General features: G+C 40.2%; 1 long non-coding RNA gene across 1 annotated transcript; it reads left to right on the forward strand.

Moving 5' to 3' along the window:
- LOC135229302 (uncharacterized) lies at positions 1 to 27,525 on the forward strand. The gene is made up of 3 exons (XR_010320087.1): positions 1 to 1,449; positions 18,516 to 18,663; positions 25,768 to 27,525. It is a non-coding gene; the product is annotated as an uncharacterized LOC135229302 (long non-coding RNA).

Genomic DNA, 27,525 nt, shown 5'->3' on the forward strand with positions numbered 1-27,525 from the left:
CTCCTAGCTTGTCATAAATATAATCGCTTCACTTGTTTTTTCTGGTCTTTTTTGTAAGAGGGATCACTGGTGGCGTCTCAATACTCAAAACTTGATCATTTCTTCCTTTCACTTTAGCTACTCGACATTCAAGAGCAACGTTCAGAGTCTCTTCCGACATCCGTTTTGGTCTTTTCTTTCTTTCCTGTCTTTTAAAGGATCTCTTGCTTTCCTCATGTGTGATGTCCTTGATGTCATTCCACAACTCGTCTGGTCTTCAGTCGTTAGTGTTCAACACGTAAAATGTGTTCTTGAGGTGGTCTCTAAATACAGGTGAGATATACTCAAGGTCATACTTTGGCCCTTTTTGACTTATTCTACTTTTCTTCAGTTTCAACTTGAACTTCCATGTGAGCAATTGACAGTCTGTTTCACAATCGATCCCTGGCCTTGTTCCGACTGATGATATGAGTTTTCCCATCTTCTCTTTCCACAGATGTAGTCAGTTTGATTCCTGTGTATTCCATCTGGTAAAGTCCACGTGTATAGTTGCCGTTTATGTTGGTGAAAAAAAATATTTGCAGTGGATGAGTCACTGGTCTTGCAAAATTCTTTCATGAGATTTCTGGCGTCATTTATTTCAGCGATGCTGTATTTTCCAACTACTTTTCCTTCTTTGTTTCCAACTTTAACATTCTAATGACCAGTAATTATCAATGCATCTTGATTGCATGTTTGATCAATTTCAGGCTGCAGAAGTTGTTTAAAATCTTCAATTTCTTTATCTTTGGCATTAGTGGTTGGTGCATAAATTTGAATAGTCATATAAACTAGTCTTTCTTGTAAGTGTATGGATTTTAGCCTATCAGTGACAACATTGTACTTCAGGCTAGATCTTGAAATGTTCTCTTTGATGATATGTAACATCATTCTTTTGACTCTGGTGGAATATCCGTGTTTGTAAGACTGCTCACAGACTGTTTCACCAGAGAGTTTTCTGGTACTGCAACATCTACCACTAATGTCTGTGATCCCTTTAAATTGGCAAAATAAGAATAGTGCTATAGATTTCTTCCAAATACAGAAAACATAAGTATGAAAATGTTCTTGCTGTTGATTATATTCTTTACCAATCTGTTTGTATGGGATTTTTGGTACTTCACTTGAAAAATGAGTCCAAGGTACTGTGATGTGATTGTTTACTTTGTGTGGCCTTTCTAGCCATGGTCTTATAACATCCACCCTGGTGCTTGGGCAGGACTGTGTGATAGGGTAATTGTGGCTCACCAAGGGGATTGTTTATTTTCCCTTCAAAGAGAACCAGTTCCAGAGCAAAGAGGAGGATTCAACTCCCATCAAGGAAGAACAGCCAAGAGCCGAGCGTATATTATGGACCTGAGATCCCTGCACTGAGAAGCTCCTAGAAGCAGGAGACTGAGATAGAGAGAGGAAGCTGTAACCCTGAAGATGGTAAGATGCCATGGCAGGAGAGACCGAGCAACAGGGACCCGGCTATAGGAGATGATGGCCCATGGAGAAGGAAAGCTGAGTGCCTTTGGAGAGAGGCCGGCCCAAGGCCAGGCAGAGGCACGCCTATGAGCACAGGAGGGAAGAGGCTGTCCTGATAGAAGAACTGTATTCTGAGTGTCGTTGAGCCTGAGCTATAACTGTTACTTCCCTAATAAACCCCATAATCGTGAATATGGACTATGAGTTCTGTGTGGCCATTGCAATGAGTTATTGAACCCGGCAGAGAAGTAGGGAGTGCTGTGTGAGGGACAGTTGGTGTCAGGGTTAGTGAAGATGGTGGAGAGAGGATAGTTTTTCACCAATGCCTTCAATGCAGCTTCGATTTCTTCCTTTTATACCATCAGTTCTTAATCTTATGCTACCTATTGAAATGGTTGAAAATTATCCAGTTCTACTGCAGTGGCTGTATTAATATCAGACAAATTATACTTCAGAAAAAGGAGTATTATTGGGAATAAGTAGGGACATAACATAATAAAGATTCAATTCTCCAAAAAGATACAACACTCCTAAATGTGTACGTGTCTAACAACAGCGCTCCAAAATACAAAAACTAATAAATCTGAAAGGGGAAATGGACAAATACGTATTTATAACTGGTATCAGTACTTTTCTATCAATAATTAATAGAGCCCTGCTAGTTGAAGTCCAAAGCATCTGTATGAACCACTCATGGATGTCTATGTGTGTGTGTATGTATATGTGTATGTATGTATATAGTATAAAGAGAAGTAATACAGAAATAAACATAGATACATGTTGTAGTCCTTGGGAGGTACAAACGGTTAATGCATTCAGCTGCTAACCAAAATGTTGGAGGTTTGAGTCCACCCAGAGGCACTTTGGAAGAAAGGCTTGGTGATCTACTTTTGAAAAATTAGCCATTGAACTGACACACTTGTGTGTCAGTACTACTCTGACACACATGAGGGGAGGGGTCACCATGAGTCAGATCAGCTTAATAGCAATCGAATGATTTTTTTATGCATTCTGCCAATGTTTGTCTTTTAATTGGTATCTTAGGCTGGGTTCTCTAGAGAAACAAAACCAGTGAGGTGTATATATATATATATTTTTATATAAATAGCTTTATATCAAGAAAATGGCTCACGAGGCTGTAGAGGCTGGTAAGTCTCAAGTCCATGGGTCAGGCTTGTGGCTTCTCCTGACTCACATAGATGCAGGGACTGCAGAACTCAAGATCTGCAGGTCATACAACAGGTCTGTGGCTCACAGGCTGCAAAGGCTGACAGATCTCAAGATCGGCAGGTAAGCTGGTAGGCCGCGGCTCACAGACTGCGGAGGCTGGTGAATCCCAAAATTGGAAGGTAAGCTGAGAGTTCAAGTCCCAAAAACTTGAGATCAGATGAAGAGGAGCCAGCTGCAGGATTCAGAGTGAGCAAAAGCTCAAGAGCCTTGCCAGAAAGTCCACCTATATTGGATGCAGTCCACACCCCCGAGGAAACTCCCTTAGATCTGATTGGCTACTCACAGCAGATCCCATCATGGAGGTAATCACATTATATCACATCTCATCATGGAAATGATTGCATCGTTATACGACTGCTAAACTACATCATAACTGCCAAAGCACTGAGAATCATGGTCCAACAAAGTTGACACACAACTTTAATGATCCCAATTGTGAGTTTAATCTATTTAAATTTAAAGCGATTAATGATAAGGAAGGACTTATGTCTTCTACTTTGTAGTAGGTCATATACGTATTTTGTTTCTCATTTTCTTCACTACCGTCCACTTTTGTGTTTGACTGATTTTTTTCAAGTGTACAATTTTGATCCTCTCCTTGTTTCCTTTCCTTATATTTTTTAACTTCTTAGTGGTGACCATGAGGATTACAATTAATATCTTATGTTTATAACAATCTTCTTTTAATTAATACAAATTTAGCTTCAACAGTATACAACATTCTGCTTTTATTCAGCTCAGTTACCTCCCCTACTTACGTTGCTGTTACAAAAATTGCATCTTTATACATTGTGTGTCCATTAAGAGAGATGTGTAAGTATTTTTATGCATTTGTGCTTTAAATCATATATGAAAAAAAGAGAGGCGTGATATAAAAATATTACTGACTTTGTTTTATCTAAGTAGTTACCTTTACGGAGTCTTCGTTTCTTTTTATGGCTTCAAGTTACTGTCTAGTGTCCTTCCGTGCCAGCCAGGATGATTCCCTGTAGCATTTCTCATAAGGCAGTTCTGCTGCTAACATACTCCCTCAGGTTTTGTGTATCTGGGCATGTCTTAATTTCCCCTTCATTTTTGAAAGATAGTTTTGCTAGATATTGACATCTTGGTTCATAGTTTTGTTTCTGTATTTTTTTTCCAGTACCTTAAATACATCATTCGACTATTTTCTTGTCTCAATGGTTTCTGATGAAAAATCAACAGTTAAACTTGTTGAGACTCTCTTGTACATTAGGGGTCACTTATCTGTTGCTGCTTTCAAGTTTCTGTCTTCGTCTTTTGACATTTTGATTATGTCTGTCTGTGGATATCTATGTATTTACTGTCCTTTGAGTTTATTGAGCTTCTTGGATATCTAGATGACATTTGGGAAACTTCCAGTCATTATGTTTTTAAATATTCTTTCTGTCGTTTCATCTTTCTTTCCTTTCTGGGACTCCCTTAATGAGTATATTGGTATGCTTGATGTTGTCCCGCAGGTCCCTTAGGCTCTGTTCATTTTCTTCATTCTTTTTCCTTTATGCTCCTCAGTTAGAACAATTTCAGTTGTGCTTTTTCAAGTTTACATTTTCCTGCTTTCTTGCTCAAATCTGCTGTTGAGCTCCTCTAATGAAATTTTTATTTCAGCTATTCAACTTTTCAGCTCTATAATTTCTATTTGGTTCTTTTGTATAATATTTCTTTATTAATGTTTTCTACTTGTTCATACATTCTTCTCTTGGTTTCCTTTTTTTGTGTGTGTGTCTATGGTTTGTTTAGCTCTTTGAGGAAATTTAAGACAATTGGTTTAAAATCTTTGTCTAGTAATCCCAGTATCTGTGTTTCCTTAGGGATGCTTTCTGTTCATTTCTCTTCTTTCTTTCTTCTTAACAAATGAACCATCCTTTTCTTTTTTCTTTTTATGACTTAGAATAGTGTGTTGCAAACTGGATATCTTAAATATTATAATGTAACTCTGGAAATCAGATTCCCTCCTGTCATTAGGGTTTGCTTTTTTTTTTTTTTTAATTGTTGAGGGCCAGTCATCCATTTGCTTAGTGATGTTTCCAAACTATTTCTGCAAAGATTGTATGTCTTCTCATGTGTGGACACTGAAGTTCTGTTCTGTTTTCTCAGCAGTCAGTTCATGACATGACAGTGCTTTCTTTAAATGCTTGTAGCCAAAAAGAAAAAGTAACATTATCCCAGTCTTTGCAGATTGGCTCTGAACTGGTACGTTCTTTCAATGCTAAGCAAGAGTGCCTAAAACTCTGCCCTAGCCTTCACTTCCTGCCCCCATGGAGCCCAAAGATCAACCAGAGGTGCAAGCCTAAAGCTTTGTCAGGATCTTTATGAGCATGTCTTCATCCTTAGGCAAGAACATTGCACTTCAGATTCCTCAGTATATATGGTAGCCCTTCAAAGCCCTTAAACCACCAACCATTGTCCTCTCAGCCCTTTTTCCAAGCTTTTGGATGTCTCTGCTGTTTTCTCTGTCCTTCATCCTTTGACCCTGGAGGTAGGACCAATTCTTTTTAGCTTCGTACTTCTGAGTTTCCATCACATCATACATTTTTTCTTGTGTGCTGTTGAGTCAATTCTGACTCATAGTGAATATAGGATGGAGTAGAACTTCTCCAAAGGTTTCTAAGGCTGTAATCTTTATGGAAGGGAACGGTCATATCTTTCTCCTGTGGAGTAGTTGGTGGATCAAATCAAAAGGTTTAACAGCTGAGTGCTTAACCACTGCACTACTGGGGCTCCTTTTGACATCATGCATCATAATAGATTTTTAACACACCCCTCAGAAACATAGAAGTCCATAAATTATCAAGGATACAGAAGATTTAACATGTAAAAAAAATACCAAATTGATATATGTGTATGTGTATTATCTAACCATGAAAGAATATACATTCATCTCATGCACATACATAGTGTGTATAAAAATTAACTGTATACTGTGTTATAAAGCAAGTCTCAACAAATTTCAAGAGTCTGCAATAATATAGAGGATACTATGTAAGTACACCATAATTAAAAAAAAAAAACCATCTTAGAAAATGAAAATACAAAATCTCCATTTTTTTTTTATGTTAGTACACCATAATTAAAAAAAAAAAAAAACCATCTTAGAAAATGAAAATACAAAATCTCCATGTGCTTGGATATTTTAAAATACTATGAGTCAAAAAAGACATCATAATGAAAATTAGAATACATTTTGAAGTGAACAATTATGAACATAGTGCATATAAAAATTTGTGCAGTACAGACAATATAATATAGGAAACTTATAGCCTTAAAAATATAATTGGAAAGAACAAATCTTGAAAAATAAGTGAGTTAAACATCCATTCAAAATGTTGGGAAAAAACCAGAAACAAACATTCATAGGAATTTTTGTTTCTATTAATGATTGAATACATGCAACAGACGATCAACAAAGACTAAAGTTGATTCTTAGAAAATGCTAGTAAAATTGACAAACTTTAGGCAAGATTGATCAAGTGAAAAAGAATAAAGATATAAAAAACGAATATCAGGAATTAGAAAGAAAATGACTACAGATCTTGCAGAACATAAAGATAATGTGAGAATGTTATGAACCGTATTAGCCAATAAATTTGCAAATTTAGGTAAAGTAGGCAAACGTATCATACCATGTAAGTTAATAACAACGATTCAAGAAGAAACAGGAAGCAAAAGTAATTCCACAACTGTTAATACAATTGAATTAGAGCTCAAACTATTCTCAAAAAGAAAACTTCATATCAGATGGCTTTTCCTGCAAATTCTGCCAAATATTCAAGAAATATTTCACAAATTCTTCAATATAAAAGGAAATATATACCCAAACTCATTTTATAAAGCTTGTAGAATGAATATTGATACCAAAACCTGACAAGAGCAGCACAAGATGGGAAAATTACAGGCCAATGTCACTGATGAACATAGATGCAAAATATAAAAATAAATAGGCAAAACAAACCCAGCAATACTCTAAAGAAGAATATATTATGACCAAGTTGGGTCTATCCCAAGAATTCAAGGTTAGTTTAACATTCGAAAATGAATCAGTATAATTTGCCATATGTACAGGAAAAATAAATGTGATTATATTAATAGGTGTAATAAAATAAGTATTTGATAACCTTCAGCATCCACTCATGTTTTTTAGAAGAACATCTAGCATGCCATGAGACCAGAAGAACCAGAAGGTTCCCGGCTGCTGTCGCTGAACATTTTGATCAAAGAGTCCATAGAAAAGCCCTGATCAAAAGGGGGAAAATGCAGAACAGAATTTCAAATGAACCCTAGACTTTTTGGAGCCACTGAGGGTGAATGAACTCCTGAAACTATTGCCGTGAGATAATCTTTAAACATTACACCAAAAGCATTCCCTTGAATCATCTTAAAACCGAAGTATGAAAAAGAAAAAACCAAGCTGTTGCTGTTGATTCCAACTCAGAGACTCTGTAAGACAGAATAGCACTGCCCCATAGAGTTTCCAAGGTGCAGGTGGTGGATTCAAACTGCTCTTCTTTTGCTTGGCTACCGTATCACTTAACCACTGTGCCATGAGGGCTCCAGAACATTAGCTTACTTAACTAATAAAAATGGTCCACCTTGAGCATATGCTCTTTTAAGAACTGTCTACATGGCATCAGATTGACAACAGCTACTGAAAAGATTAGATAGGAACCTTAAGGAGCAGTGGGTTTATGTTAATGACAGAGGAACAACTCGGAAAAGGAGGGTAAGAATGGTTGCACAACTTCAAGAATGTAGCCAGTGTTATTAAATTGTACAGGTAGAAACTGTTGAGTTGGTGTATGTTTTGCTGCATATATTCTCAACCAGAAAAAATACAGGTAATAATTAACAAAAAATGTCAAGGAGAGCTAAATATTTTGAAAATAAGACAGAGTTGCATGTGAGGGAATGAGTGGGGTGAGCTGTTTTAGATTAATAGTAAAGGCTTATGGGAGCAGGATATTTGAGGAGATAACTGACCTATATCAAAGGAGAGAATAGCTGTATGAAGTTCTGAAGGGAGGGATATTGCCAATAAAGGAAAGAGTTGTTTCTGAGGCCCTTAAATAACCAAGTGTTTTGGCACGTTTGAGGAAGCTCAGGAAATAAGTCATGGCTAGTGTGGAGTGAACCGAGGGAAGACTGTTAGGAAATGATGTTAGTATGGTGAGCAAATCCCGCATCATGAAAGACCATGGGAAGGATTTGGGAATTTTTCCTAATTGCCATGAGAAGCCACTGAAATGATGCTGTTATGTAGATTATAAGAGGGAAGATCGGTGCATGGAGTCCAGTTTTAACCAAGAGATGATGGTGGATGTAAGGTGGAGGTAGTGAGAAGTGGATAGAGTCAGGATTTATGTTAAGGTAGTGCCAAGAGTCCAGAATATGTCAATGGATTGGATGCAAGATTTGAATAAAGGAGAGAAATCAAGGATGATTTCTAGGTTTTTGTCCTGAACAACCCAGAGGATAGTGAGAACATTTGCTGAGATAAGGAAGACTGGGAGGTAGATAAGACACTTGGACGAAGAATTTTATTTGAACCACATTAAGTTTGAGATGCCTAGTAGACATTCAAGGGGAGATGTGAGGTCAGCCATTGGTGAAGGAACAGGGCAGAGTATGTAAATGAGGGTATCCTAGGGCTCAGGTGGAATTGACTGCCATGAATTGGCTCAGATAACCTAGACAGTGAGAAGTGATGAGTGATGTTACTTAAACAGGGCATGGAAATCAGTGAAAAAGGTGTGGGAGTGGCAGGGAAGCTAAGGTAGAGAAGTTTCTCTCTCCCTAAACCTGATTAGCTGGATTTGAAGACATCATAAGTTCGTGTATGAGAAATATCCAGCAAATTACCAGTTGATTTAATAAATTGATAACAAAGTCTACCTTTCAGCCAAAGATTGAAAAGCAAACAAACCAATTGCCATCCAGTGAATTCTAACTCTTAGCAACCCTATAGGACGGAGTAGAACTACCCCATACGGTTTCTAAGGAGCAGCTGGTGAATTCAAACAGCAGACCTTTTGGTTAGCAGCTTAGCTCTTACCCACTGCACCACCAGGACTCAGACCAAGAATAACACATGTGAGGAACTTACTCCTTAGTTCAATCAAGTATGTAGAAATTGAAATTTGTAATTTTGGAGATTCCCCTCTCTTTTTTTCGAAATGGGGGGCATTGAGATGGAGGATTTTCCTATGCCCACCATCCTAAGGGATTTAATTAACCCATAGTAGAGACATTGTAAACATCTGAAGAAATTATTACCTTTGAGAAATTTGAGGGTGAGTAGGCATATCACCTGGCACCTCTTAAACTCCTTTTAAAAACCTGACTTGAAGACTCACCTGCCTTTTTGAATAAGTGCCAGCTTGAATAGGCAGGGTTCAGGGAATTGCCAACCAAAAGTATGGTTTCTCCAGAGGCCTCCAAGGGGTGTAAAAGAAGAGCGGAGCCAGACCCCGTGCTTGGGACACACCCTTGGTAGGAAATATTTGAGTGTGTGTGTGGTGAGGGGAGCACTGGGTGTGGGAGAGTGGGGTGGGTGGGTAATAGGGAAATGCCTGTTTTTTTTTTTTTTTTTTTTTTAAGAAACAGTTTTTTTACTTTTTTTTAAATTACAACGAACAGTTCAGTGGAGACACATTCCTTATGTGCAGGGGCTAGTGGAAGTGCTGATAGCTGAGAATGTAGCCTGCTCCCCAAGTGCCAGTTGGCATTTTGGAGAGAAAACTTGATGTTTGGAGCACTGACTGGCCCTGCCTTTTCTAAATAATTAAGGGTGGTGGGGTGGTGGTAAGAGAAAGAGGATGGTCTGTGAACACTGACCCTGGAAAATTAACCCGAGTGTGTGGGTTGTGGATAGCAGGAAAAGAACATCACCCGCAAATGACAGCAGTGCCTTTATTTATTTATTTATGCTTCTTTTTAGTTCTGAGTTGTTTTTAAGCCACAAATTAATGGGGCCACCATGAATTTTCAGAGAATGAGTTTTACAAAAATCTAAGTGTTTTAAATATTGCCAGGATTTACTTATATATGCTGTATATGAGAAAAGTCCTTCCAGTTATAGGGAGGAGAAAGAAAGTATATTCAGGAATTAAATTTTCACAGTTCTCTGAATTCTTATATTTCTCTTGTTGTCCATTTTTCTTTTTTTGTCCTTCATCCACCCCTTCCACCTTGACCCACTGTCTTCATCATCTAGTGCTGCCGTAACAGAAATACCATGAGTGGATGGCTTTAACCAAGAGAAATTTAATACCTCACATTGAAGTAGGCTAATAGTCCACATTCAAGGCATCAGCTCTAGGGGAAAGCTTTCTCTCTCTTTCGGCTCTGGAAGAAGGTCCTTGTCCTTAGCCTTCCCATGGTCAAGGAGCTTCTCAGGTGCAGGGACCTTGGGTCCAGAGGACATGCTCTGCTCCTGGTGCTGCTTTCTTGATAGTCTGAGGCCCTCAACTCTCTGCTTGCTTCCCTTTGGTTTTATCTCTGGAGAGATAAAAGGTGGTGCAGGCCACACCCCAGGGAAAGGTGACCTGAGTGAGGGTGGTGTTACAATCCCACCCTAATCCTCTTAAAGTAAAATTACAATCACAAAATGGAGGACAACTACACAATAGTGGGAATCATGGCCTAACCAAGTTGAGACACACATTTTTTAGGGTCATAATTCAATCCATGACACCCACCAAACCAAACTTGTCACCATCAAGTTGATTCCAACTCATAGAGACCCTAGTTGATTCGAACTCATAGAGACCCTATAGCATAGAATAGAACTATTCCATAGAGTTTCCAAGGACTAGTTGGTGGATTCGAACTGCTGACCTTTTGGTTAGCAGCTGAGCTCTTAACCACTATGCCACCAGAGCTCCTCTTGATCCACAGTCCACCCTAATTCACCACTGTGTTAGAAACTAAGGTTTTGCTACTCTGAAATAAGAACCTTTTACTATACTTTTGTGTTAGTGGTTGCTTTTGGTACGTCTTTAAGCACTGAACAGTTACCTCATACCCGTTAAAAACCCATTGCCACTGTGTCTATTCCAACTCATAGTGGCCCTATAGGGCAGAGCAGAACTGTGCCATAGACTTTCCAAGGAGCGCCTGGTGGATTTGAACTGATGACCTTTTGGTTAGCAGCCGTAGCTCTTAAACAGTACACCACCAGCGTGGGAGGGGTTTAATTGATAACATGATGTCTGGGCTCCAAGGGAGATGGAATGGATGTGCAGGAGAAGGGCATGCAGAGTCTGCCTGTATAGTCCCCAGAACTCTGTTCAAGATCATAACACACCTCAGTAATCACTTGAATCTAAACATACAACTTTAACAGTTGATGTAAATGACTTTACACATGAATTTTGGAACTCAACTCTTTCTCAATGGAAGTTCCTTCAACCTAGCCGTTTGTTTGTATTCCCTTAATAATTATGAAAGCTAACAATTATTGTGTTCATTCTGTGCGTAAGGCCTTTTTCTAAGTGCCTTGTGTGTTTTATTTAACCTGCGTAACAACCTTTTGAATAAGACCCATTTTAGAAATGGGAAACTGAGGCAGTGAGAGGTAAAGTAACGTGCCCAGATCACCCAGCTGATAAATTGAGTTAGGATTTAAACCCAGGCAGGTTGTTTCAGAATTTGCTTATGTAATCACTGTACATGACAGCAGTGAGCCCTAGTGGCTCTGTGGTTAAAGCACTTGTCTGCTAACTTAAAGGTCAGTGGTTCGAACCCACCAGCCTCTCTGTAGGAGACAGATGTGGCAGTCTGCTTCAGTGAAAACCCTATGGGGCAGTTTTACTCTGTCCTTTGGGGTCACTGTGAGTTAGAATCGACTTGATGACAGTGGGTTTTGGCACATAATACTAATGTGCAGTGTATTCTGTATGCCGTGTATATGTTCAGAAACTAATTTTCCCAACATTTATGCCATATATAGATTACCAAACCAGTTGCCGTTGAGGAGATTTTCACTCATGACGACCCCGTGAGTTTTCAGAGTAGGACTGCCCTCCATACGGTTTTCAATAGCTGTGACTATTTGGAGGTAGATTGCCAGGCCTTTCTTCCAAGGCAACTCTGAGTGGATTTAAACTGCCAACCTTTCAGTTAGTAGCTGAGCACTTAACTCTTTGTGCCACCTAATACATATATATACTAGGAGGTTTTCCTCCTTATTTGTACTTTAACGTTTTTTAGAGTCTTACGAATACTTGTTCCTGGCAGTGAACTGGATGCTAAAGAACAGAATAGGCACATGTAACCCTCTCTCACCTTCTCCCTCCCCTCTTTCACAGAGATGAAATGAAAAGGAATTAATGAAGACAGATCACTGGGGCCCATACTCAGGGCTATAACAGCATGGGGGGTTTCTCCTATCACTTCAGTTCTTGTTCAGGAATTGGCACCTGCTTTTTGTGAATCACAAAGACCAGTGCTGTATATCAAGCCATTTAGATTTGGGGTATGGAGCAGTGATTTAAAAAAATTAAATTTTATTTTCAGAGATTTTTTCTAATAATTGTTTACATTTATTTATTTATTTTTAAAGTTAGACCCTGCTTTATTTTAGAGAGGAACAAACTTTCAAAGTTTTTAAGCAAACATTGGTCAGGGCTGGGCTTTTTTTTTATATTAACTTTTATTGAGCTTCAAGTGAACGTTTACAAATGAAGTCAGTCTGTCACATATAAGTTTGCATACACCTTACTCTGTACTCCCACTTGCTCTCCCCCTAATGAGTCAGCCCTTCCAGTCTCTCCTTTCGTGACAATTTTGCCAGCTTCCAACTCTCTCTATCCTCCCATCCCCCCTCCAGGAATTGGCACCTCCTTTTTGTGAATCACAAAGACCAGTGCTTTATATCAAGCCATTTAGATCTGGGGTATGGAGCAGTGATTTAAAAAAATTAAATTTTATTTTCAGAGATTTTTTCTATTAATTGTTTACATTTATTTTAATTGTATATTCTAAAACCCCTACAAAAAGGCATGAAATAATTGTTTAAATTTTAATTCATATGTGTCAAAATGTATGTTAAACTACCTATCGTCACCTTCACAGTCGTCGTTATTTTTGAGCCAATTGTTGTGGCCACTTGTTACCAAGTATGACCTGCTTCTCCAGGGACTGATCTCTCCTGACAACGTGTCCAAAATATGTGAGATGAAGCCTCGCCATTCTTGCTTCTAAGGAATATTCTGGCTGTACTTCTTTCAAGACAGATTTGTTCATTCTTTTGGCAGTCCATGGTATATTCAGTATTCTTTGCAAACACCGTAATTCAATGCCTTCAATTTTTCTTTGGTCTTCCTTATTCATTGCCCACCTTTCGTGTGCGTATGAGGCGACTGAAAGCACCATGGCTTGAGTCAGGCGCACATTAGTTTTCAAGGTGACATCTGTACTTTTGAGCACTTTAAGAGGCCTCTGGCAGCAGATTTGCCCAATGCAATGTGTCGTTTGATTTCTTGACTGCTGTTTCCGTGGGTGTTTATTGTGGATCCAAGTAAAAATGAAGCCCTTAATGACGTGAACATTTTCTCCGTTTATCATGATGTTGCTTATTGGTCCAGTTGTTAGGCTGTTAGTCTGTAGTCTTTGATCTTCAGCAGTAAATGCTTTAAGGTCTCTTCACTTTCAGCAAGGGAGATTGTATCATCTGCATATCTCAGGTTATTAATGAGTCTTCCTCCAATCCTGATGCCTTATTCTTCTTCGGACCAGCTTCTCAGATTATTTGCTCAGCATACAGGTTAAATACATATGGTGAAAGGATACAACGGTGATGCACACCTTTCTTGACTTTAAACCATGCTGTATTCCTTGTTCTGTTTAGATGACTGCCTCTTGTTCTATGTACAGGTTTCTCATAAAAACAGTTAAGTGTCCTGGAAATCTCATTCTTCCCCATGTTATCCATAATTTGTTATGAGCTGGAGTAGGTCTCAGAAATAATGTACCATTTCTTCCAGTTGGTTGTGCATGGCTGCCTACTTCCCTAGGTGGTAGCAGCTAAGGCCTGTCTCAGAAACACTCTCCTCCCCACATAGCATGATTCTTCACACTGCTCCATCTTCTTTCCCGTGTGTGTTTCCTGCCCTCCTCAGTGGCTGGGGAAAATGATAGTAGTCCACTGATGAGATTTATTCTTTTATTATACTTTATTTTATTATTTGTTTTTATAACATAGTTCTGTTAAAATCAAGGGTAATAAAAATGTTTGTATGATGGAAGTGGATAATCCCACCCACTGTGTCCATCTAAAGTTTCATGAGAAAACTGTGCCCACAACAGAGGGCTCCCACTCCTCTGGCTCACTGTATTTTCACCTTGTTTATTTGCTCTTCCCTCTTTCCTGATGGATGCATGGAACCACTGAGCTTCAGGACTCCACAATTCTGCTTTTCATACCAGTGTTACTGTAATCTTGGGTTCATGGGCTGCCTTGCCACAGATTTACTCATTCTGTTTCTGTTGATTATTTCATTACTTAAAAATCTCTCATGAATTTTTCCAGAAGTACATTCTATTCCTCAAAAACTTGGAAGCAATGGGAAAGTATGCAAAAAAAAAACAAGAAAACATACGTAATGCATAGAATAAATTATTAACGTTCCGATATGTCTATTTTCTTGCTTATATTGGCGTGTATGTGTATTAGAGTCTCTGGTTGATGCAAATGGTTAATATCTTGAGCTGCTGACAGAAAGTTGGAGTTCAGGTCCACCCAGAATTGCTATGAAAGAGAGGTCTGGCAGCCTACTTCCGAAAACTCAGCCATTGGAACCCCTATGGAGTACAGTTCTACTCTGGCACACTGGTGTCATCATGAATCAGAACTGACTCAATGGCAACTGGTTTTATGTGTGTATTAGCACACACATTTATGTATATTAACACAGATATTATATCCTGATATTTTCATTCAACATTAGTCTTTTCATGGTAATTTTTTTTTGTTTTTTTTTAATGAGGGCATTAAATTACTTTGTAATATTCTGTGTGCATGTACTATATGGTTTTTAGCGATTTGCCTATAGTTGCAATAATTTGCATGTTTCTAGTAATCTTTAAGCTATACTTACATCTTTTTAACATACATCTCTGCCATTAAATCTCTTTGTTTAAGTGTTGTTTAACACTCATTACGCCTAAGGGATGGTCTCAGAAGCAGCCCTGATCAATTTTTCTCCCTCTTACTCATGAAGCCCCTTAATGTATCCCAAGGTATCAACTACGAAGGATTTTACGTCCTTATCGTTTGTTTATTTTTCATTCAGTCAGTATATTCCATGGGCCAGAAGTAGTCTATGTTATGCAGATACAGTGGTGAAAGGTACACACTGTCCCTGTCCTCATGAAGGGGACAACCCAGTGCAGGTGGGAGGAGCACTGGGGAAATGCAGCTGAGAGCAAGGACAGACAACCCTCCAGGAACCACACTGGACTTCAGAGAGGCTTGTTGGCTGCTGTTCACCTGGCAGGCTTCTAGATACCCGAGTACCCTTGGCCTTGGTGCCTGCTCCTCTCTCTATTGACACCCTCCCTCTAGGATGCCTCAGTGAGTTTACTGCTGTCTATTTGTAGCTAAGGACGTGAGGTTTATACCTCCATCCATTCAAACTCCTCCTGGGTCCAGACTCATATATTCAAATGTGAGCGTAACTCTCTGTATTGACCTCTTTATGCATTATAATGCTACATTCCTCATATGGCCATCATGAAAAGCAAACATGAAAGGAAAAGCACAGGAGTGCCTGGCACCAGTGTAGGTACTCAATGAACATTAGCTGTTGGTATTATTCTTGACATCTCCGTGTGGGGTGAAGTTTTATTACCGGACATCTCCATGTGGATATCTAACAGCTGCACCATGTTATCTAGGCTATGAAACAATTCTTGGTTCCAACCACCATTCCGTTCTTATCGATGAATTTCTCAAGGCTTCGGTGATGGGAGTGTGTGTTTTTCCACACAATGGACATGATTAGGAATGGTAGGCCAGGTCCTGCACAATAAATTGCTCCAACATTCCTATGGGTGACCATTGAGACAAGTTTCAGCCACTGAATGTAGCAAAGAATTGGAACTACTCTCAGCTGTTCATGTGAGTACTCTCAATCCAGAATATCTGGTAAATCAACTGTTAGGGATTGAATTGTGTCCCTCCAAAATGTATGTGGAAATCCTAACCCCTGTACCTGTAATTCTGACCTTGTTTGGAAATAAGGGGCCTGCTTTTATTATGTGAATGAGGTCATACCAATGTAGGGTGGGTCCTAAGCCTAACTCTTCTTAGTTATAAAAGGAGCAGAATACACACAGACACAAACAGGTGAAAAGGAAGACAGACAAAGAAGACAGATGCTTCTAGAAGGCCAGGAACACAAATGATTGCTGGCATCTACTAGAAGCTGAGGTAGACAAGGAAGGACCTCCCACTACAGCCATGCCCTGAATTCAAACTACTACCTGCTAAACTGTGAGAAAATAAATTTCTGTCCTTTAAAAGCCATCCAGTTGTGTTATTTTTTGTTATGGAGGGACTAGGTAACTAACACACATACCCGTGCTTATAAGTTCAGCCCAGTGCAGAATAATTTTCTTCCCTCCTTGGTCTAGCCCACCCGAACCTGCTCTTTCCCTATCAGTGTCCTTTGGTTTCACCTAAGAGCTATGACAGAGTCCGCTTGATGCTGATGCATTGAAATTTCAATTTATTTTTTATTTATGATTACTATTAATTCCCATATTTTCTACGGTTTTCAATGGAGACAGTCCTATAATCTATGAATAGCAGTTATACTTTTTTTGTACTAGCTTACACTTCCAGTGTTAAATGTTCAATAAAAATAATGATAGAAGCATCCTTATTTTATTTTTTATTAATTTTAAAGAGAATGTCCCACACGTCACCATGAACTATCATGCTAGTTGTAGTTTTCCACGTTCGGGAACTCCTTTTCTGTTCCATGTTTGCTCCCAGTCCTTATCTCTCCGTGTGATTGGATTTTATCAACCTGCTTTGCCCCCATCTCTTGAGGTGAGCATGTGTCTTCCCTTCTTTCACCTATGCATGTGGTGAATGAAATTACTAAATCTTTAATGTTCACTCAAATTTGTATGCCTACAATAAACCGCCTTGATCATGGCATGTTACGTGGTTTACCCTTTGCTGGATTTCCTTTGCTGGCATCTTATGTAGGGTTTTGCATCTCAGTTACTGAGTGTGCTTGTCCTCTAACTCTTCTTCTACCTTCCTTCTCTAATTTGTTATCATTTTTAAACTAGCCATAAGGATCAAGTTAGGGGAGTGTCTCATGGTTTTCTAATCTCTGTTGACTATGTACAAGATTAAAATGACTGTTTCTTGCATGTTTGCTGGAACCTGACTGGAAACGATCTAGGTCTGCCATTTTCTTTGTAGGGAGATCTTGAACTACTGACTCATTTTATTTAGTGGTTAAAGGCCTCTTCTGGTGCTAATTTACGTGTAAAAAATTCTGATGCATGTTCTAGATTGCTCGAATCTCATCTTTAAATATTGATTATCAGGGCTTGTAGCCTCATGCAAGCCAATTCATCAATCCCAGATTTCCCCAAAGTCAGGCTCTGCAACTATTCCCGGTACCAAATTCCCTCATCTAAGACTTATTCGCAAAGAAAGAGACAACAGTATGCTATCTACGCAGTTGTGTATCCGCAGCCTTCTTGAGTCCATAACGTGAGGTTACAGTCTTCTAATACTTTTTTTGTAATTGTTCTCTTTCTTATTTTTTTTTCCTTTTTTCACTGCCAATACCGCCCCCCCCAGTCTAGTAGTTTTAAAGTTGTGCGTTTCAGGTTCAAGTATGTAATCCAGCTGGGATTCTGTGTGTGCTGCATGTGTGCATCAAAAGAACACGCTTCTAGAAGCAGAAAGCAGGCAGTGCGACTGTTGGATGGTTGGCGGGGCGGGGGGAGGGGAGCTGCTGCCCAGAGAGGGCACCCGAGGGAGGCAGGAGATGCCGGGCTGCCCGCCGCAAGCCCGCAGACTCCAAGGAGGGGGAACCTGCGTGCGCCATGAGCCTTTTGAGACAGGCCCAAGCCCGCCCAGCCGGGTGCTAACCTCGCACCCGCCAGGCTTGCGGGTTCCCCCAGGACTAGGGGAAGCCTAAGGCCAAGGAGGGCAAGACCTAGGGTCTGGACCTGGGAACTGGTTCTGCCACGTGTGATCGCAGCACTTATGCTGGGAAGGGGGGCAGGAAGCATATCGCAACGTGCGTCCGGACGATGACCCAGAAGGGCAGGAGTTGTGGTCACCCACGGACTCTGCGTCTGCATATGGATGCCCCCAGGGCGCAATTCCAGGAGCAGAAGGCAAAGCCACAGAGGCCACAGTGCACCTCGCCGATGCTCCCCAGGGGCATTGCCCCAAATTTGGGGAACAGTCCCTCCTCTGGGCTAGGGACTTTGTTTCCTCCATTGTCATCACTGACTGTGAGCAGACTCTTGTCTAGGCAGACTAATGAGGAGTTATCAAAATGAGCTTCAAAGTCCGGATTTGAGTTAAGGATCATAAATTAACACAGAGAAATACGACTTTAGCAATAAGTGCCTGCTTGAAGCCCAAGTTGCCTGAAAACACGGAATTTCAGTCTTTCAGCTCCTCTGCTAATCTAGGGACTAAGAACAGGATCTCACTGGAGCTCAAAGATGTGGGGCACTGGGAATACTCCTGGGTCTGTCTGCTCAGGGCTGATTGCCTGATTCCCAGTTTTATTATACAGCTTAAATACAGACCAGAAGAGGAGTTTGGGGCTTGACACCTGACATCTTAACACCTGTTCCTGTTTCTTGAGGAAGGAAGAGGTAAAATAAATCAGCGTTTACTGTTTCCTTCTCCATCCCCGGAAGTCCTGATGAAGACCCTCTCAGGTAAGGATTGACAGGGAGTGGCTTGGTTTACTATTTGACTTTGTCCTTCAGTAACTTTGTTTATGTCCTGCATGTAAACTGTTGTGCATTGAGAAGCATTCTAATTCTTGTGCAGAAGGACTAGACCTCCTGCAGAATGACTATATTGTGCCTCCCTCGGGCACCCCTGTCTGCGCAGCACCCCCCACCCCCAACTGCCCAACCGCCTCTCTCCTGGCATTCTGCTTCTAGAAGCATGTTCTTTTGATGCAGAGTTGCAGCACACACAGAATCCCAGCTGGATTACAGACTTGAACCTGAAGACCTTATGCAGAATGACAATTTATGAACCACTAAGCTCAGTACTAAAGCAGGTACTTACCCCTCAGAGAAGGCCCTGGGGGAGGTTGACACCTGCATTCCCCAGCGCTCCTGCTGCTCTAGAAGTGCCTGAAATGCCTCTCTGGGAAAGGCCTTCAGAGTAGTAGGCTCATGGCCCACGTGGGAATTCAGGCCTATTTTTCTGTTAGAACATCTCATTTCTCTCTGAAAATATTATTATCCAGTTTATTCACCAGGCATGAGTACAGACATCTCATATTTTCAAAATTAACCCCATTCTCTAATACTAATTTGCCACCAAGAGTATATTCCAAAGTTTTTCCAATAGGCTAGAAAGTCTTTGCAAAGAGGGGAGTCCTGCGCCATGTTGTGCAGTGACAACAGGGTTGGCATAATATGTTTACCGAGATACCTACCACTTTTTTTTATTTTTTATTGTGCTTTATTTGAAACTTTACAGAGCAAATTACTTTCTTGTTCAACCATTTATACACAATTGTTTTGTGACATTGGTTGCAATATTCATGATGTGTCAATATTGTCCTCTCCTATGCTCCAGTTCCCCGTTTCCATCCGCCATGATTCCTGTTCCGTCCTGCCCTCTTTTCAGTGCTTTTGGGCTGGTTTTGTACTTTTGGTCTCATACACATGATTGAACTAAGAAACACTTTCTTCACGTGTGTTGTTGTTTGTTTTATAGACCTGTCTAATCTTTGGTGGAGGGCGAACTTCCGAAGATACTTTCCACTTTGTTGCTTTCCATAATTCCTGAAATTCCAAGCCTGCCACCTGAAGAACTTCCTTTAGTGTTTCATTTAGAGCAAGTCTGGTGGCGATGAATTCTCTTAAGCGTCTTTCACCTGAGAATGTCAATATTTTTCCTTTACTCATGAAGGAAATAACAGCCTATAGAACACTGGGTTAATGTTTTTTTTCTTTCAGTGTTGAAAAAATGTTGTTTTCACAGCCTTTTGGCCTCCATGGCTTCTGATGATGAATACAGAGTCATTCCAATTGTTTCTCCTGTGTGAGATGAGTTGTTTTCTCTCTAGCTTCTTTGAAGATATTTTCTTGGTCCTTGTTATTCCACAATTGACAATGAGGCATTTGGGCATAAAATTATGTGAGTTTAACTTGTTGGAGTTTGCATAGCTTCTTGAATCTGTAAGTTTATGTCTTTCAACAAATTGGGAAAGTGTTGAGCCAGTATTTCTTCAGATACTTTTTTCTACACCACATATTTTCTCTACACCGTATGGAATTCCAATAAATAAATGTTAGATATTTTTGAATTTTTTTGAGGCTCTGTTCATTTTTTTTCAATATTTGTTCTCTGTTTTCAGATTGGATATTTTCAATTGAACTGTTTTCATCTCATCGATCCTTTTGTCTGTCAACAGCATTCCGCTGTAGAGCTGATCAAGTGAATTTTTTATCTCTATTTTTCTGTTTTTCCTGTCTAAAATTTTCATTTGTGAATGGTTTCTATGTATTTTTCTATTTTTCTAAGTTGTGCCTGTTACTTCTTTGAGCATGGTTAAAGTAGCTTTTTAAAGTTTTTGTCTGTGATTCCAAGACTGTGTCTTACTTCAATCTTACAGAAAATGTCGATGTTGTTTGTTTTAGGAATCACTTGACCCAGTTATGTTCAGGCTGCAGGTTCTTTCCCAACTTCTGTGTGCTGTGGCTCAGATGTCAGTTCAGATTTTGAAGACTTTGCAGTGATATTTGGATGTAACCTATGGGAGTGTCACTCAGTCTGGGACCTTGTTGGTGTTCTAACCCATAATGCAGTTCTCAAAGTATTGATCTACTTCTTAGGGTCAGAGCAAAGCCTATGCAACTGTGGGAGTGGGGAGGGGTATGAAAAACAACTTTATGGTATCCCTCTCTTGAGCCGCCTGGTCTCTGTCTCTCTGAGGCTCTCTGATGTCTGAGCAGCTACCTTCCTTGTCCACTGGCAAGAATGTTGGGGCTTTAATCTCTTCATTCTGCTGCACAATTAAGTGAGTGGGTCTGCGTATGAGGCCAAATAATGGTAAGATGGAGAAAATGTAACAGAGATTCCTGTACATTATTTGGTCCTTATATACTTAGGTCAGAGAGAAGGCACACTGTTTCGGGTGATACTTCGAAACAGGTATGGAGAAAAAGGCATTAACAGGTCGATAGCTGCATACTAGGTGTTACGGATTAAATTCTGTCTTCCCAAAATGTATATATCAGCTTGACTAGGCCATGCTTCTCAGTATTGTGCGATTATCCACCATTTTGTCAGCTGATGTGATTTTCCAATGTATTGTAAATCATACCTCTAGGATGTTAATGATCGAGGATTTGAAGCAGTTATGTTAAGGAGGCAGGGCTCAGTCTACAAGATTAAGTTGTGTTTTAAGTCAATCTCTTTTGAGATATAAAAGAGAAAAGAGCAGAGAGACAGGGGGACCTCAGTACCACCAAGAAAGAAGTGTCAGGAGCAGTGCATCCTTTGGACCTAGGATCCCTGTGCTGAGAACCTTCTTGTCCAGGGGAAGATTGGTGACAAAGACCTTCTCGTAGGAGTGACAGAGAGAAAAAGCCTTCCCCTGGAGTTGGCACCCTGAATTTGGACTTATAGCCTCCTAGACTGCGAGGGAATAATTTTCTTTGTTAAAGTCATCCGTTTGTGGTATTTCTGTTACAGGAGCACTGGATATCTAAGACGCTAGGTACCAGGAGATGTACATTTCCCAGCTCTTTCACTCCCAGGGACACTATGACTAAGTAGCCAATGCCATAAATCCATGCGAGCAGACTGTTCTGATTACTGCTTTGAGTCTACTGTCTGTTATGGTAACCACACCCACCTTGTCTTTGTTGATTGAGTGCCACCACTTGGCTGCTACCACCATGGGGTCCAGTCAACTGCATTGTAGTCAGGTGTCTTCATTCAGTTAGGGTAGTTCTCACTGTGGACTCTTACTTACATAAAATAGCAACCACAGAAGTCTTCAATAATGCTGGGGCTTGCTTCCCAAATTTGTACCTCACTGCTATGGTACAAAGAGAGCCCTCTGGGCGCTCCGTGTGTGGGTCTGTGGGTCCAGCCTAATAAATCCATTCTAGCATTCCAATTTCCCTCAGCCTTTGGATACCTTCTCCTACAGTATACAATGGCAGATCTGCCATTTCCACTTGATTTATTTTAGGCCACCACTTAATCCATGCTTCAGTAAACCAGCCAAATAAACTATGAGATCCTTTTCTAACCTCTCAAGCTGAAACACTGAATGAAGAATCTATGCTTCCTGGGCCTATATCAATAAACTCAGACTAATCCACCTTTATGTTGCTTGCACCGTTATCCCACACCCATAATAGCCATTCCCACACATATTCGACCAGGTTTCTGTATGTATATATTAGAAAAATCAAGCAGTTCTTTTGGAGTTTAGCATAGCTTTTCCTGGGTCACACTTCATAGCTCACCTTTTGGGGCTTGTTGGGACTGAAGTCTAGGTATAGGTCTAGAAGCAAAAATGGGCAGTGGCAGTGGGATGTTCAGCCGTGTCTTATAAGGCATCTGCCTAAGGTGATGCCCCAGGCAATGCCCCAGATACCACCCCAGGAGACAACTCAAACAAGACACTTCAGGCACAGCTGGGGTAATCTCATCAGATGGAGGTGGAAGGGATAATTGTTTTACTGGGAAGGGTGGCTTAGCCGGCAAAGTTAGAGAATCTCTTCAGATGGGAGTAAGAGGTCTGGTTCTGTTAGGAAGAGCGATTCAACAGAAATTGGAGGTTCATTGTCCCCCGCTTCCTGACTGTCTGCCCATATGTCCTCATCCCAAGTTTCAGGATCCCATTTCTTCCCAATCAGTGCCCTTACTTTAACTTCAGAAACCATTTGAGGTTGGATATTCAACTGGCGCTTTAATTCAGTCACTCTTATGATAAGAATCTGAGTTTATTTTTGGCAGCATTAGCCTTGTTACTATAAGAAATATGGTTTTCTTTCTGGGCACAGGTGGCAGCTTTCAGATCTTGTATGTGGTGCTTGAGCTTTGAGTCCATTTCTTTCATTCACCAGTGTGGCTAGCAAAAGCAGGACCAACCAAGCAGCTTCCTTATTATTCTTATTCTGACAAAATTATAGAAAAGTATCAAATATGTAATCAGGCAGAGCCTTGTCTCTCACAAATATTTGATCCAGTTGTAGTAGTATTTTGCGTATTTCTATTGTCACCTCCCACCATGGATTAGCAATAGCCTATTTACTACTGGAGGCAGTCATCAGTGCCTTTAAGATTAGCCAGACTTGAGAATCAATTCAGAAAACTCGTCCTTAAGATTTGGTTCCTCTGGAACCAGTGTAGGTACCAAATGTCTTAGCCTGGGATCTCTAGAGATGCAAAACTGGTGAACAGAATATATATATACACACATATATATGAAAAAAAAAAAAAGAGTGTGTGTATATATATATATAAAATTTTTTTTTTTTTTTATATGGAAACCCTAGTCGCATAATGGTTAATAGCTATAGCTGCTAACCAAAAGGTTAGCATTTCGAATCCACCAGGCGCTCCTTGGGAACTCTGTGGGGCAGTTCTACTCTGTTCTGTAGGGTCACTATGAGTTGGAACCGACTCGACAGCAATGGGTATACACACACACACACACACACACACACACACACACACACACCCCCATATATGCTTACATATGTTAGTTGTGGCTGTTAGAGGCCATCGATCCTGTGTAAAACAGAATGAAACACCGCCTGATCCTGAACCATCCTCACAATCATTGCTATGTTTGAGCCCATTCTTGCAGCCAGTGTGTCAGTTCATGTTGTTGAGCGCCTTCCTCTTTTTTTCTGACCCTCAGCTTTTCCAAGCATGATGAGCCTTTCCTGGGACAGGTCCCTCCTGAAAATATGTCCAAGGCACGTGAGACGAAGTCTCTCCATCCTTGCTTCTAAGGTGCATTCTTGGTGTACTTCTTCCCAGATGGATTTGTTTATTCTTCTGGCAGTCCATGGTATATTCAGTATTCTTTGCCAACACCATATTTTAAATGAATCAGTTCTTCGGTTTTCCGTATTCATTGTCTAACTTGCTCAAGCATGTGAGGTAATAGAAAATATCATGGCTTTGCTCAGGCACACCTTAGTCCTCAAAGTGACATCTTTCCTTCACAACACTTTAAGGAGGTCTTTTGCAACAGATTTGCCCAATGCAATACATTGTTTGAATTCTTGACTGCTGCTTCTGTGGGCATTGATTATGGATTCAAGTTAAATGAATTGCTCGATGACTTCAGTATTTTCTCTATTTATCATGGTGTTGCTTACTGGTCCAGTTGTGAGAATTTTTGTTTTCTTTATGTTGAGGTGTAATCCATACTGAAGGGTGTAGTGGTTGCTCTTCATCAGTAACTGCTTCAAGTCCTCTTTACTTTCAGCAAGGAAGGTCGTATCAGCTGCATATCATAGGTTGTTAGTGAATCTTTCTCCAAAACTGATGCCATGTTCTTCTTCTTACAGACCAGCTTCTCAGATTATTTGCTCAGCATACAGATTGAGTAAGTATGGTGAAAGGATACCACCATGACACATAACTTTCTGATTTTAAACCACACGGTATCCCCTTGCCCTACTCAAATGACTGCCTCTTGGTCTACGTAGATATTCCACATGACTACAGTTAAGTGTTCTGGAATTCCCATTCTTTGCTAAGCTATCCATAATTTGTCATGAGCCACACAGTTGAGTGTGCTTGTATAGTAAACAAAAATAGGTAAACATCTTAGTTATAGTCTCTACTTTCAGCCAAGATCCATCAGACATCAGAAATGATATCCCACGTTCCATGTCTTCCTCTGAATCCAGCTTGAATTTTTGGTAGATCCCTGTCTGTGTACTGCTGCAACTGTTTTTAAATTAAATTCAGCAAAATTTTTCTTGCATGTAATGTTAATGACATTGCTCGATAATTTCCGCATTGCGTTGGACCACCTCTCTTTGGAATGGGCACACATATAGATCTCTTTCAGTCATTTGGTCAGGTAGCTGTCTTCCAAATATATTGGAATAGACAAGTGAGCACCTCCAGCACTGCGTCCCTGTGTTGAAACATCTCATTTGGTATGCCATCAATTCCTGGAGCCATGTTTTGTGCCAATGCCTTCAGTGCAGCTTGGAGTTCTTCCTTCAGTACCATCAGCTCTTGATCCTATGCTACCTCCTGATATGGTTGAACGTCGACCAATTGTTTTTGGTGTATTGAGTCTTTGTATTCCTTCCATCTACTTTTGATGTTTCCTCTGTTGTTCGATATTTTGCCCATAGAATCCTTCAGTATTGCACCTAGAGGCTTGAATATTTCCTTCAGTTCTTTTAGCTTGAGAAATGCCAGGTGTTTTCTTCCCTTTTGGTTTTCTAACTCCAGATCTGTTCACATTATATTATCATACTTTGTCTTCTCCAGCTTCCCTTTCAGGTATTCTATTGAGCTCTTTTACTTTATTTTTCCTTCCATTCTCTTTAGCTACTGTACATTCAAGAGCAAGATTCAGAGTCTCTTGTGACATCCTCTTTGGTCTTTGCTTTCTTTCCTGTCTTTCTAATGACTTTTTGTTTTTTTCATATATGATGTCCTTGCTATCATCCCACAACTAATCTGGTCTTCGATCATTAGTGTGCAGTGCATCAAATCTATTCTTGAGATGGTCTCTAAATTCAGGTTTGATATACTCAAGGGCATACTTTGACTCATGGACTTGTTTTAATTTTCTTCAGCTTCAACTTGAACGTGAATATGAGCAACTGATCATCTGTTCTGCAGTCAGCCCCTGGCCTGATTCTGACTCATGATATTGACCAAGTGAAGAGTGATTCAGAGAAAAACATGGGTAGAGTGTGACCTAATTTCCATAAAAACAAACAAATGAATGTACTTACATGTGTCCCGGCAAAAAGAAGTGTGTAAAAGGGTACATATGTATCTTTGGACACTGGACACTTCAGGGGAGCAGGTACAATATACTTATGTGGGGATGGCTCTTATTATAACTTCTATATACAAATCTCTATTGTTAAATGTGTTATAAGAATGTAAAAGCTTTTAAAGTTTAATAACATCATACATGTATGTGTGTGTATTTGAAACTTTTTTTCTTTTGACTATTTCATATATGTGTTTTTTAGTTATCTAGTTTTTTTTTTAGTGTGGCTATAGCAGAGATACCACAAGTGGATGCCTTTAACAAACAGAAACTTATTCTCTCACAGTTTAAGAAGCAACAAGTTTGAAGTCAGGGCACCAGGTCTAGGAGAAAGCTTTCTGTGTTTGTGGCTCTGGGGGAAGGTCCTTGTCATCTATCTTCCCCTGGCCTAGGAAATTCTCAGCGCGTGGACACTGGGTCAAAAAGACGTGCTCCACTCCAGGCACTTCTTCCTTGGTGGTATGAGGTCCCTCTCATTTCTGCTGACTCTTCTCTTTGTATCTCAAAAGAGACTGACTCAAGACTCACCCTAATCCTGTAGATTGTGTCCTCCCTCATTAACCTAACTGCCTCTAATCCCGCCTTATTAACATCACAGAGGTTAGAATTTACAACACATAAGTAATCACATCAGATCACAAAATGCAGGACAACCACACAATACTGGGAATCATGGTCTGGCCAGGTTGACACACATTTTGGGGGACACTATTCAATCCATAACAATAGAGAAAACACTGTCTTCAATGCCAGATTCAGAGACTTTTATCAATCTATGAAGGGCAAACACAGATATTGAACAAAATTCAGACCAGCGAATTATTGCTTGCTCTTGTAACTAATGACTTCTTCTGGTCTCTGTACCTGGAAATGGCCAAAAAGAATTCTGTGAGGATTAATTCAGTTATTGCTAAAACATCTACTGCATTTACATGTCTACAGATAAGGAAGAATGCTGGACACCATGTGTGATTCATTAAGTAACACAGGGACTATTAGACTGTTGTTTTCCTTCTCTGATATGCCACTATCACCTTCTCCCCTTGTTGCTCTCCTGAAAAACCCACACTTGTATATTCTAGGCTTTTTTCCAGGATTGAATTTGCAGGAAGTTGAAGATATATCTTTGAAAGATAAAAAAGACTTTGGCCACATTGTCTTTAGACAGTCGAACTTCCCAGCCAGCCTCTGTGCAGGATGGGAATTCACAATCCCTCCTACTCAGTACCTCTGAGCAGGACGGGATTTCTGTTTCATTATCAGGAGACTGTGGAATTCACCCCTCTTCAGAAAACTTACTTTCCTTTGCCTCAAACTGTCCCTCTCAGGATCTGTCACGGTCACTCTGAGAAATTCACATGGGCAGCCTGTATGGAAGTGCCCATCCTAGAGTCCCTGCCCTTCCTTCCTTGCTCCGTAGGGCTTCCTCTGACACTTGGGGTCACATCTCCCAGGGAGTACACACCTCTGGCACTTCCAGGGATTCCCAGGCCCTGGGATACTGTGATGGGACTTGGAACTCAATCTCTTTCTTCCCATCCTCACCTTTGGT

Source organism: Loxodonta africana, unplaced genomic scaffold (assembly GCF_030014295.1).
Source record: "Loxodonta africana isolate mLoxAfr1 unplaced genomic scaffold, mLoxAfr1.hap2 scaffold_184, whole genome shotgun sequence".
Lineage (NCBI taxonomy): Eukaryota > Metazoa > Chordata > Mammalia > Proboscidea > Elephantidae > Loxodonta > Loxodonta africana.